The 13,113-nt window shown below is 38.3% G+C and overlaps 1 protein-coding gene and 1 pseudogene across 8 annotated transcripts in view; one reads left to right on the top strand and one right to left on the bottom strand.

Annotated features, from left to right (window-relative positions):
- Window positions 1-13,113, top strand: part of TPK1 (thiamin pyrophosphokinase 1) — a 352,799-nt gene that overhangs the window by 86,010 nt on the left and 253,676 nt on the right. The gene's annotated exons all lie outside the window — the stretch shown is intronic.
- On the bottom strand, window positions 6,068-7,401 carry LOC113911023 (annotated as a pseudogene).

Here is a 13,113-nt window from a genome sequence, read left to right as displayed (position 1 = left end):
CATTAGTAAAATACCTCCCCTTTCTTCACCCTCAATTCCTGCCACTGTTAATAATATATATATAACACTTGGGTGGTTTTTATGGAGTAGACTCACTGATGTAGCCATACTGGAAAAACAATTCGGCAGACTGTCCAAGGATGGTGAATGAAGTGGGTTAGTGAAATCAACCAATATATTTGCCAAACTTTTATCTTTTAAAAGTTACCTGCCTCTCTCTTCTTTCTATGCAACTTGATAGTGAAAACGGGAAAAGTACCAGTGATGGTTATTTCCTCCCAGTAAGTAATAAATGAATGACTGTAAGAATTGAGCATTATATAAAGTATTTTATTTTAAATTCTTTCACCCTGCAGTTGAGATTTATTCTGTATATAAGGGGTCAATGTGTAAAACATATTTCAAGGTAGTGCATGTTAATGGAAAAGTAATAGAATCATCCAGAATATTTGTTTTTGAGACTATGATTCTGCCATTAAATAAAAGTGTCTAAAAATGAACCTTCCCCTCCGGTACTCCATCATTCCCTTTAAGAACACAGGAGTATTTTGCTTGCTCAGTAATGGGGTTATGTCTTTGGGATGTTCTTGGAAGTTCAAAACAAACAGTGGATAAATAAGGTACATTGAATTTTTTTCAGCTGTCGGCAGCTTTTGGTTAGGTTAAAAAATAGGTTGGTAATACTATGTTTCAGATGTACTTAACATTACCAGCCTGGATCATCCATTAGGTATTTATTGAATCTATACCTTATCACTGGTTACAAACCCAATCTTTTTGCTTAATGATTACTTTATACATCTTGTTTATAATGATGCATTTAGTACTTTTGGCCCTTTTCTTGGGGTTCCACTGGCACTCATTCGTGATTCACAGGTTGTGCATTCTTCCTGTTCAGTAGCATATAGACTATTGCAGAAATAAGGAAAGGGGCCATATCTTTGTACTGGCTGGAACTAGGCTGGATTTGTCACCTTGGAGGGAGGGAAAAAAATACAGACTAAAATTTGTATGGGTATGAATGTGCATAGAAAATTTAGGGATTTTTTTTTTTTTTAATATTTATTTGACAGAGAGAGAGAGAAAGAGAGGAGACACAAGCAGGGGGAGTGGGAGAGGGAGAAGCAGGCCTCCCGCGGAGCAGGGAGCCCAATGCAGGGCTCGATCCCAGGACCCTGGGACCATGACCTGAGCCGAAGGCAGACGCTTAATGACTAAGCCACCCAGGCGCCCCGAAAATTTAGGGATCTTGAGAAATAAAAATATGCCTCAACAACTATATATTTATTTAACTCAATAGATTTGTTTTCTCTTATCCATATGGCTTATCCATGTCCATTTGCTTAAATTCACCAGATTATCCTTTGCTTTGATTATGTAGACAGGACTGTTAGTTTTGTTTTTCCTTACCTTTTATTTTTATTAATATCACTTATTACTAAATCAAAGATGTCCTTGAGAAAATACACTTTTAATCATAACATTCAGTAGGCCTCTGAGTACTATGTTCCAAAACTCTCACTGGGTGATAGGAATATTGTCAGTTGTCATGCTGTTACACATGGAACACTGTTGCTAGTTTTTAAGGGACACTTTTTTAGCAGAGGCTTCCATAATAACTTGCATTCCATGTGAGCCCTTTTTTATCTTGTCTTAGATAACCAAGCAAAAATATAACATGTGAATGTTACAAGTTAGTCTAAAACTAGCATTTTTTTCCTAACCATAACAGAATTGTAGCATGCTTTAATAACTTTCTAATATTTTCTTGGAGAGGGGGTGAATTGTTTATGTTCTCAGAGTATAACAAATCAAGATATATCTGCTTTCTATGTTTTAAATAAACAACACTCATGGGGGCAGCTGGGTGGCTCAGTTGGTTGAGCATCTGCTGTCAGCTCAGGTCATGATCTCAGGGTCCTGGGATCCAACCCTGTACCTGGCTCCCTGCTCAGTGGGGAGTCTGCTTCTCCCTCCCTCTACCTCTTCCCTGGCTTGTGTGCACTCTCTGGCTCTCTCAAAATAAAAATCTTAAAGAAAAAAAAAGAAAGAAAGAAAGAAACAGCATTCCTTTCCTGCACAGGAGAAAAATAAATAGAAAACATGCAAACTTTTTTTTTTTTTTTTGTAAATAGAGAGTGATTCTTTCACACTTAATGTTAAAGACATTACATATGTTTATTTTTTTTAAAGATTTTATTTATTTATTCATGAGAGAGAGAGAGAGAGAAGCAGAGGGAGAAGCAGGCTCCCAAGGAGCAGGGAGCCCGATGTGGGACTCGATCCCAGGACCCTGGGATCATGACCTGAGCCGAAGGCAGACGCTTAACCATCTGAGCCACCCAGGCGCCCAAGACATTACATATGTTTAGTTAAATGTGGTACAGAAATGGTTTCGAGGTTCTGCTTGCAGAAAATCGTTTTTCTATCATGTCTATGACGTCTGCTGATTCTCCATAAACACACAGCTATGAACTATCTTAGCTAAGTATAATCCTGAGGCCTTCTACAGTAATTGGAGGCATTAACATTCATTCAGTTTAACAAAACTCTGAGGTTGTGGTATGAATGTGTATGTTTTATTCTTTATTAGCCTCAACTGGCATTTAAGTTTCTGGAAGGAAGGTGGAGCCATGTAATATCTGTATTCCTTGTCAAAAAAACCAAAAACAAAAATCAACTCTAGTTATGGCAAATTTAGATGAACTGTGAATCTCAGCAAACTAGAAATTTTTGCTGCTAACCTTTGAGAAGTTGTGAATCGTAAATGTCAAACTCCCAATCAGTATGAAAACAACTTGGTAAACATTCCGTCCATTCTCCTATTTCTTTTATCTCTCCACTAATGAGACTCCCTATCTTGAATGTTCTTGGTCTTGGTACTTGGAGATCTTTTGCCATTAAAGTGGGTTTCAATTATATTTACTATATGGTACTTATTATGTAAGGAACAGTCACTAATTAGTTTATAAAGATTTTTAATACTTGTTAAACACTGGTACAAACTGGAAGTCTTTATTACTTAATGAATATTTCTATTTCAGTGTAGTATAGATAACAGCTTCATTAGCGTTTCAACTTTAGAATTAATGTAAAATTTACTAGTGCCTACTGAGCGTTTTGGGTTTCTTCTAAACAATTTTATATTACCATACAGTTGTTGATGTGTCTATTTTTCTTTTTAAATTTTGAAGTGAACTAATTGTAATTTCACCTGTTTTGTTTTGAATCAGAAGTAAAAGACAAGGTATTCCTTGTGGTACATGAATGGTGTCACTTCAGTAAATAAGTATTTTAAGCAAAAGTAAAAATTATTAATTGCATTTGTTTTTTCACTTTAATGAATGATGCCAACATAGTTCTGTAACTTAAGGCAAACCAATAAATAAGTCAGCACAGTAATTGAAGAAACATTACAGAGATAAATATAACAAGTTATTTCCAACTATGGAATAAAAAGTTTTAAAATTGAATGAACTTAAAAATATATACAGGAGAACGTTTATCGGCGAACTTTTGGTTAATTACTTGTATTCTTTCTTTCTTGGATGTATCAAGACAGACTTAACCTGATGCCTGATTGATGTTTGCTTCATCAGACTAGAAGGTTATTTTATTTGCTTGGTTAATTGGTTGCTGTCACCATCTTTATTTCGTTTGGCCTTTCCAAACTGCATTTTTAGCTCTGGTATCGTAAGTAAAAATGAGGAAACACTACTCCAAAACAAACTAATCCATGTTTACTACTTGTTTTCATCTTCTCATTACATCAGTAAAAAGATGTGTTTTTTAAAATTAATGAAATTGTTTTCTAATTGGCTTCCAATTTGCATGATTCTTGCCCATTTTTATTTACTGCCCTTGTTACTTGGAGTGATTGAGATCTTTGGCACCTTTGATATAATAGATGATGATGGTACTTTAATTTTTTAAGCAGCTATTGGAAACTTTTTTCAGTAAATAACTATCATGTCAGTACTACTGAAGGAAATTAAAGAATTGGAAGACCTATTTTTACCCAGGATTATTTAGTAATTAGGTCTGTAGATAACCGATATTGTAAAAGGAGAAATGCAAAAAATAAACCAAAATTCCTGTGTCTGGATGAGTTGAAGAACATTTTCCAATTTCAAAAATTCCTTTATTTCTCTTTATTTTCTCAGGGAAATGGCATCTTTCCTGAACAGATCTTACAAGGATGAGTGAACAAATGTTCCTTTGAGCGTTTGGAGATAAGCATTATATAGAAGCAAATAAAGTCCAGGGACTTTTCCTGAGATTTAAATTCATTAGCACAGCACAGACAGTGACCGTAAGAAAGAATCAAGGTTTTAAGTGGAAAAATTAATGTCAGAAATGGAGGCTGTATTTATTTTTCCCTTCAGTATTTCTCTGCTTCCAACTCCTTTGCCACCTCCAGCCGACACATAAAGCAATGCTTTTTAACTGTATCACCTCCTCCCCAATTTTGCTTTACAACTATCCTTGAGGAACAGCAATAGATAATTTTAATTAAATGGTATAGACACTTTTTCGAGGGGAAACTACATGTAATAGGATTGTTTTAGCTGCTAACTTTCACTATTGGATTAAGATTTGTTTTCTATAGCTAACCTGATGCTAGCTCTGTTTTTCTTTGCCTGAAATACACTTCCCACTGGAAATTTCTGTATTTGTCTCTTAGCACATTTGGAACCACCTCATCTTTCTCTTAAAATCAGAACGGTGGGCACGCCTGGGTGGCTCAGTGGGTTGGGCGTCAGCCTTCGGCTCAGGTCATGATCCCGGTGTCCTGGGATCGAGCCCCTCATCGGGCCCCCTGCTCCCCCTGCTTGTGCTCTCTCTCTCTCTGAAATAAAATAAACAAAAATCTTTAAAAAAAAAATCAGAACTGTGGTTTTCACTCACTCTTAGAAGCCATCCTTAACCAACCCTCTTCTTTTTATCAACCTTGGAGATGTATGTCAAATGATGCCAGCTTCCTTTATACAGCGTTGCCTTATTCTCAGCCATTCCTCTTTCTTGCCCCCAACTAATCTCTGGTAGGTACTAGTTCTGTCCTGCTTAGTTGCAGTTGGTCTGGGAATTAGCTGCCTACCTGTGGTGATTTTCAATTTCCCTCTCTCCTGTATACCATCTTTAGATGCATTTAGTCTCCCTTGGCAGAAGCTTTGCAGATGGTACCACTGCCCACAGGATCAAGTTCCTATTCCTTAGGCTTGTTGGCTTTTGTATTTAATGTCTCTTTACTATCCCCATCCTTAGGTGTGCTGTCTTTACAAGTAGACTTTTAACTTTATGGTGGTAAGGTCTTTGACTTTTACCTCTTGAAAGTGTTCATGTAGCACCTTGCATGTTGTGGACCAGTAGAGATGATAGAATCTCTGTTATTTGTCCCTCTGTCTGTCTGCTCGCCTTCCTGTCAGTCTGTCAGCTTGCCTCTGCTTCTCTGTCTATGCCCGTTTGTTTATTGGTGTCACAGGTCCTACATTTCCCATTTGAGGAAAATGAGTCTGATGTCTCCTATCTATTTTATCTGATTTCTTCCCCTACTCTTTTTTTTTTTTTTGTAGGCACATAAACTCAGTTTCTTTTTTTTTTTTCCCATTTGAGGAAAATGAGTCTGATGTCTCCTCTCTATTTTATCTGATTTCTTCCCCTACTCTTTTTTTTTTTTTTTGTAGGCACATAAACTCAGTTTCTTTTCTTTTTTTTTTTTTTCCTATGGGTCACTGAGGCCTTTTTATTCTGCACACAAAACCACTGGGGATTTCACCCGCGGACACTTCAGGATTATAAAGTAGACAGACGTGACTCCAGACACTGGGTGGAAGTGAGGTGAGAAAACAATGACTTGGGCCAATCACACGATTACAGAGTTAGGGTTTCCAGCAGGGTTCCAGATGGTGAGATTTGGCTTCTGCGGCAGTTCTAAGGAAGCAGTGAGAACATCACAGGGAGGGGAGAGGGCAGTTAACTAGCAGGGTCCCTGGCCAGTTTCGGCTGGGGGCCTCGAGCTGCCTGTGGGGAGCAGAGGTCTAATGAGCCGACTCAGGACCATAGGACTCGGGGTGCGCCGCCTGGAGCTTACTTGGCCAGGGGGTTTCTGAAGTTTCTGCCGGCGAACTTAGCCTTGCTACCCAGTTCCTCTTCAATTCTGAGGATCTGGTTGTACTTGGCCAAGCGCTCAGATCGGCAAGGTGCCCCTGTCTTGATCTGCCTGGTGCAAAGTCCCACCACCAGGTCAGCGATGAAGGTATCTTCAGTCTCCCCAAAGCGATGTGACATCATGACACCCCAGCCATTGGACTGGGCCAGCTTGCACGCCTGGAGAGACTCGGTCACGGAGCCGATCTGGTTCACTTTCAGCAGGAGGCAGTTGCACGATTTCTCGCCCACGGCCTTGGAGATCCATTTCGGGTTGGTCAAGGTGAGATCATCCCCCACCACCTGGATGCTGGCGGTGGCAGTGAACTTCTGCCAAGCTTCCCAGTCATCCTGGTCAAACGGGTCCTCGATAGACACCACTGGGTAGTCCTTGATGAAGGACTTGTACAGGTTGGCCAGCTCATCAGGCGTGATGTACCTGCTCGGGTCATCAGGGGACTTGAAGTCCAGGTCATAGTTGCCCGACCTGAAGAACTCAGAAGCAGCTACGTCCATGCCGATGACCACCTTGTCGGTGTAGCCGGCTTTCCCAATGGCGTTCTTTAGCAGCTCCAGAGCTTCTTTGTTCTCCAGGATGTTAGGCGCAAAGCCGCCTTCATCCCCCACATTGGTGGCATCTTTTCCGTATTTCTCCTTGATGACGTTCTTCAGGTTGTGGTAAACCTCGGCTCCGATGCACATGGCTTCCCTGAAGTTGGCCGCACCAATGGGCAGGATCATGAACTCCTGCATGGCCAGCTTGTTGCCAGCATGAGAACCACCGTTGATGACGTTGAAAGCCGGAACCGGCAGGATGACTTCAGCATTGCCAGCCAAGTCAGCAATGTGCCAGTACAGGGGCACCCCCTTTTCCACGGCCCCCACCTTGCAGACAGCCAGGGACACACCCAGGATGGCGTTTGCACCAAATTTAGATTAATTTTCTGTCCCATCCATCTCGATCATCAGTCTATCAATCTTCTCCTGCTCCATGACGTTCAGTTTCTTGCTAATCAGGGCAGGTGCAATAGTTTTATTGATGTGCTCAACAGCCTTTGAGACACCTTTCCCCATGTAGCGGGTCTTGTCATTGTCCCGGAGCTCGAGGGCCTCGTAGATACCAGTTGAGGCACCACTGGGCACAGCAGATCTGAAGAGACCTTTGGAGGTGTAGAGGTCAACTTCAACGGTGGGATTCCCATGAGAGTCAAAAATCTCTCTGGCATGGATCTTGAGAATAGACATGGTGACTTTCTTGCTGCCAGCTAGCGCTGCCCGGGAAAGAAGCAGAGGATGCTGCAGGCACGGAGGATGAGCGTTAAGCCGCAACGTCTGGGGGCTCGGAGTACCTGAAGCTTGTCTCTAAACTCAGTTTCTACTCTTTTTCTAGATTTCCAAGATCTAACAACCAGGTTTTTTCACATAATATCATGATGTTGCCTTTCTGAGTCCTTGATATCATGAAAGCTCTATATATTGTATGCCAAGGAAAATTATCCTTGTAGAGTATACAGTATTTTAAAGAATTTAAAAAGTAGAAAGCAGATGAGTTCTTCATTATGTATATTGTTGTATTTCTGATTACCTTACATACGGTGAAAGTGATAAGTTAATACTACAGGTGATGGCGGAGTTGACATAGAGCCATTGCTTTTTACATTAAAACAACTAATCCACACATGATTTTTAACCTGGTTTTAACATAGGTTACTTCTGTCACCTGGAAGCATGTCTGGTCTCTGTAGACACGGTGCAGTCACTTCAGAAGATACTGTTAGTTCATTAAACACTTAGACATAAGGTTACCATTTGACTCAGTAGTTCCACTCTGAGGTGTATCACACATGTCCACACAGAACCTGTATATGACTGTTCATAGCACCATTATTCAAACTAGCCAAGAGGTGGAAACAATCCTAATGCTCATTAACAGGTGAATGGAGAAAAAAAAAGTGCTCTGTCCATACCCTGGAAAAATGTAGAGCCATAAAAAGGAATAAAATACTGATATCTGCTACAACATGGATGAACCTTGAAAGCAGTAAGCTAAATGAAAGAATCCAGACACGAGAGACCACATATTACAGAGTTTCATTCATATAAAATGTCCAGAACAGGTAAATCTACAGAAACTGAAAACATATTAGTGGATGCTTAGGGCTGAGGTATGGGAATTTAGGGAAGAATTACTTAAAAGGAATGGGGTTTCTTTTTAGAGGGATGAAAATATTCTAAAATTGACAGCAATGATGGTTACACAACTCTATGTTTATTCTAAAACCATTGAATCCTTTAACAGTGTTGCCTTGGTAGGGGAATTAAATTTTAGTGGTTACAAAAAATAATAGACATTAAGGTGTAATTTAGTATCTTCTAATCTTTATTCTGATAACTTTTAATATTTGTCTTGATTAAGATGTTCCCTTTTCTTATGAGCTTTAATTATACCAAAATTTGTCTCACACTTCATCCTCACTTCTGGATATATTCATGCAGTTTGGGCTGGTGGTTCTGAAATTTAACATGCATCAGAGTTACTTGGTGGGTCCCAACTCCAGCATTTCAGATTAATTACATCAGAGGTTAGCCTCAAGAATTTGCTTGACAGTTTTTAGGTCTTACAACAACTTTTTTTTTTTTTTTTTTTTTTAGCACTTTTATTAGCTTCTGAGCTAATGGCCTTGGTAAAACTTAGGTTTTAGCTCTGCATGATTTCTCTTGTTCTGTACTCCTACAGCATCTCTCTTTTCCCAGTGAGAAAATAGTGCTTTAGTGTTCTATTTGGTTTCCTTTTGTGAGCATGACTCTCCCCTCGTCTGGCAAATGGGCTTGATGTTTGAGTGAAAGGTTCTTATTTACTATCCAGCTTTTTAATCTTGATTTTCTTTAACCTTTGTAGCACTATTTTCTTTGCACGTCTGCCTTAGAAAGTTTAGAACCTTTATGCTGCACAAAATAAAATTTTTTGAATGGAAAAAAATGAAACTGTGACAAAGTGATATACTTAAGAAGCTCGACACAAATGTCACTTAACATTTTTTGGTGTACTTTATTATTCTTAGTATTTGTTTTAATTCCCAGATTAAAGACCGACTTCAGTTTGTTTTAATTAGAACATTCTCATTTGAAATGTTTTCAGTAGGTAAGCTTTATGTGGAAAAGTGTGACAAAGCATTCACTATTAGCAAATTCTTAATGAAGGAAACTGCTTTCGGAGGAAATTTATCTTCTTGATTTAAAACAAGCAAACAAAACATTTTCTGGAAAGGAAATATTCTTAGAGTCTGTCATCATAAAGTCCTTAAGCCTCTTGTCCAATGTTGAGAATTAGTAATGGTTCAAAATACTTATTAAACTAATAAATGCATGAGCCATCAGCTGGGAGTTTGGCAGATTGCTGGGATTACAGATACGATGAGACCCTTGCCTTGAAGGGACTTAAGGTCCGGTAGTGTGCATTGTAAATCAATCAGGGAGGATTTACTTAGCATCTGAGATTTACCAGTGCTGTGTAAAATGCTTGAAGGGGGTCTGAGAGGCACAGAAGGAAGGCCTGCCTTGGAGAGTTTTTACCCTGTATTGAGATGAGACCCAGCACAAGAAAGAACCACCTGATCTATGTAGTATATTGTGTGGTGGTGACTATGCATGCTGTTGGAATTCAAAAAGGGACCTTGGGGATTGAGCTGGAGATGTGTGTGGATGCACACACATCAGGAGTTCATTGAAAAACAGCTGCAGGCAAAAATGTCATCTCTGATAATAAATTGCAAGGAGATCAAAAGTGATGTTTCAAAAAGGAAAAAAAACCCAGCTAGGTTGTAGAATTCTTTATTGTGCTGGCGTGGAAGGAGCAGCTGTTAGCTATCAAACTGAGGAAGCATGATGAATGCCGGCCAGTGTAATGCCCCTCTCCTGCCTGTGTTGTTAGAGGTCATTTTACATTGGGCTTTGGCTGGTACCACAGAGTTTAGGGAACCGTCTGGAAGAGCAGAAAAACCTAGAACCAAAAAAAACGGACAACTTACTTAGAGTATTTTACAATGTTGGAATAAGTAATGCAGAATTTTATTTTATGAGCAAAAGTAGGAATATAATGAAAAATATAGTAATATAGAGAATATTAGAAGCAACCTAATACCTTGGGCTTATCTGCCACATTTGAGCGTTAGAAAAAAATCTCAAGTCATTATGACTTTGGAAAACTTTTTTTTTTTATTATGTTATGTTAATCACCATACATTACATCATTAGTTTTTGATGTAGTATTCCATGATTCATTGTTTGCATATAACACCAGTGCTCCATGCAGTACGTGCCCTCTTTAATACCCGTCACCAGGCTAACCCCTCCCCCCACCTCCTCCCCTCTAGAACCCTCAGTTTGTTTCTCAGAGTCCATAATGTCTCATGGTTTGTCTACCCCTCCGATTTCCCCCCCTTCATTTTTCCCTTCCTACTATCTTCTTTTTTTTTTTTTTAACATATAATGTATTATTTGTTTCAGAGGTACAGGTCTGTGATTCAACAGTCTTGCACAATTCACAGCGCTCACCATAGCACGTACCCTCCCCAATGTCTATCACCCAGCCACCCCATCCCTCCCACCCCCCACCACTCCAGCAACCCTCAGTTGGTTTCCTGAGATTAAGAATTCCTCATATCAGTGAGGTCATATGATACATGTCTTTCTCTGATTGACTTATTTTGCTCAACATAATACCCTCCAGTTCCATCCACGTCTATTTCTAATAGCCGTTCTGAGCCAAAATACTGGATTGTCTCTCCTTTATATAATGGTAACGGTAACCTAGACCTGTTCAGGGAATGCTGTGTGCCAAAGGTGGACATTATATGCTTAAAACTCTTTGAATTTAATTTAAAATTCCTTTTACCTTATAGGTGTTCTATGTATGTGCATTGAATTGTTAAATTTTTGTTGATAGTTTTACTGCACTAGCAATGGTTTTGCATTGGGTCTTGTGACTTCAAATTTATGAGAACATGTCACTTAATTTAGGCAGATTTTTAAGTGGAGGCCGTATGTTTGCTGAAGTGAATTACTCAGTAATTTATAAGTATGATGGGTATGTACATAATATATATTTGCCTTTCTTTACCTTATTCCAAAAATGATTTAATAAGGAAATTTAAACTTAACCTGCTTTCCAACACTGCTGATTAATTATGTATAAAATATTTCTTACCCATAAAGACTGTGTAATAATATTGGACCCTTATATCACATGTGGTAATATTTCCAAATGTGTAAAAGACAAAAATGTAAAGAACAAAAATCTCTAAAGAGACAATCAGTTAGGATATATGTGAATGTAGGATGAGGGAAAGTCCATCTTAACTAGGGATTGGAAACCCAGGGATTTAAAAGATAGGCATTTTGACTATGTCATAAACCTAGTAAATTTCTGTGGATGGAGATATCATAAACAGTGTTAAAAGAAAAACAGATTTGGAATAATAAGTATAAAGAGATGATAGATAAAAGGTTTTAACTATAATATAAGGAGAACTCTTATGTAGATGAGTAAAGATAAATAAAAACCAAATTTGTCAAAAAAAAATTTGCCAAGCTAAAAAGAAGCATTTTGGAAGAGAATGAATTCCAGTAAACCCCAAATATATGAAAAGGTGCTCAAATTCACTGTAGTTGAGGAATGCATGTTAACATGAGATGCCATATTATACTTACTAGAGTGGCAAAAATGAGAGCAATAGCTGTTGCTGTTGGAGACATAGGAAATGGGATAATCTGATATTAGCAGAGATGGGAACCATTATATGTTTTCTTTGGAAAGTAATCTGGTAATCTCTTAACATAAAAAGTACATGTCTCTTTAATTCTGCAGTTCCAACTATGACTCTCTCCCATAGAAACATGAACTATATATATGTGAAATATATATGTGAAAAATATGTGTGTATGTATACATACATAAGACATTTAATGCAGCAGCTAATAGAGGCAGAAAGCTGGAACACAAAGTGAATGCCTGTCCATAGTTGAATAGTATCATGTATTATGGTGTATCTGTGTCATAGAATATTTTGCCACTTTGGAAAAAAAAAAAAGAATTAACTATGTTAGTTGCCTTGGAATTTCAGTGAGGTATAATTGAGAGAGAAGTAACGCAAGATGCAGTAAAGTTCCAATTACATAATTCTATTTTTGTAGATATTAGAAAAGTCTCTATATTCATATTTTAGTGTATATGTGTGAAAATTTACATCTGTTGATAAACATGGAGAAACATAGCCCTAGTATGTTTCTTGGACAGGGGTTAAAGGGAAGGTATAAGGTGATATTTGTGAGCAAAGAGAAAAGGAGAGACAGAAAACAAAAAATGAAAAGTGTAAAAATAGCATAAATGAAACATGATAGGGGGCGCCTGGGTGGCTCAGTCATTAAGCATCTGCCTTCGGCTCAGGTCATGATCTCAGGGTGCTGGGATCGAGTCCCACATCGGGCTCCCTCCTTGGCGGGAAGCCTGCTCTCTCTCTCCCACTCCCTCTGCTTGTGTTCCTGCTCTCTGTCTCTGTCAAATAAATAAAATCTTAAAAAAAAAAAAAACATAGGGACAAATTTATGCGTGTAAGTTTTGAGACATTTATATAAATAGCATAAATGTATTTAAAAATAAAATTGTAAAAAGTTGAGAACAATCTGAAAGAGGGAGGGTGCTGATATGTGTGCCAAAAGAATTGACTATAGACATCTCTTAGGGCTGGAAGTTATTGGCAGAACTATAATGCTGTTGTGAAAAATACCATTTGACAACTACAAAAAGCTTATCTTTAGTCTTAGAAAAAAATTTTTTTGAGATATGCCGTTTTATATTGCAACTCTACATCTTCAATTTATTGAATAGGAAAAAAACAACATTCAAAAATGGTTAATATACATTACTGGATTACTTCAATAAAGAAATAGATAATGATAACACTGGAG

This window comes from Zalophus californianus, chromosome 12, assembly GCF_009762305.2.
Source record: "Zalophus californianus isolate mZalCal1 chromosome 12, mZalCal1.pri.v2, whole genome shotgun sequence".
In the NCBI taxonomy this organism is placed as follows: Eukaryota; Metazoa; Chordata; class Mammalia; order Carnivora; family Otariidae; genus Zalophus; species Zalophus californianus.
This window is presented reverse-complemented; position numbering and strand designations above follow the sequence as displayed.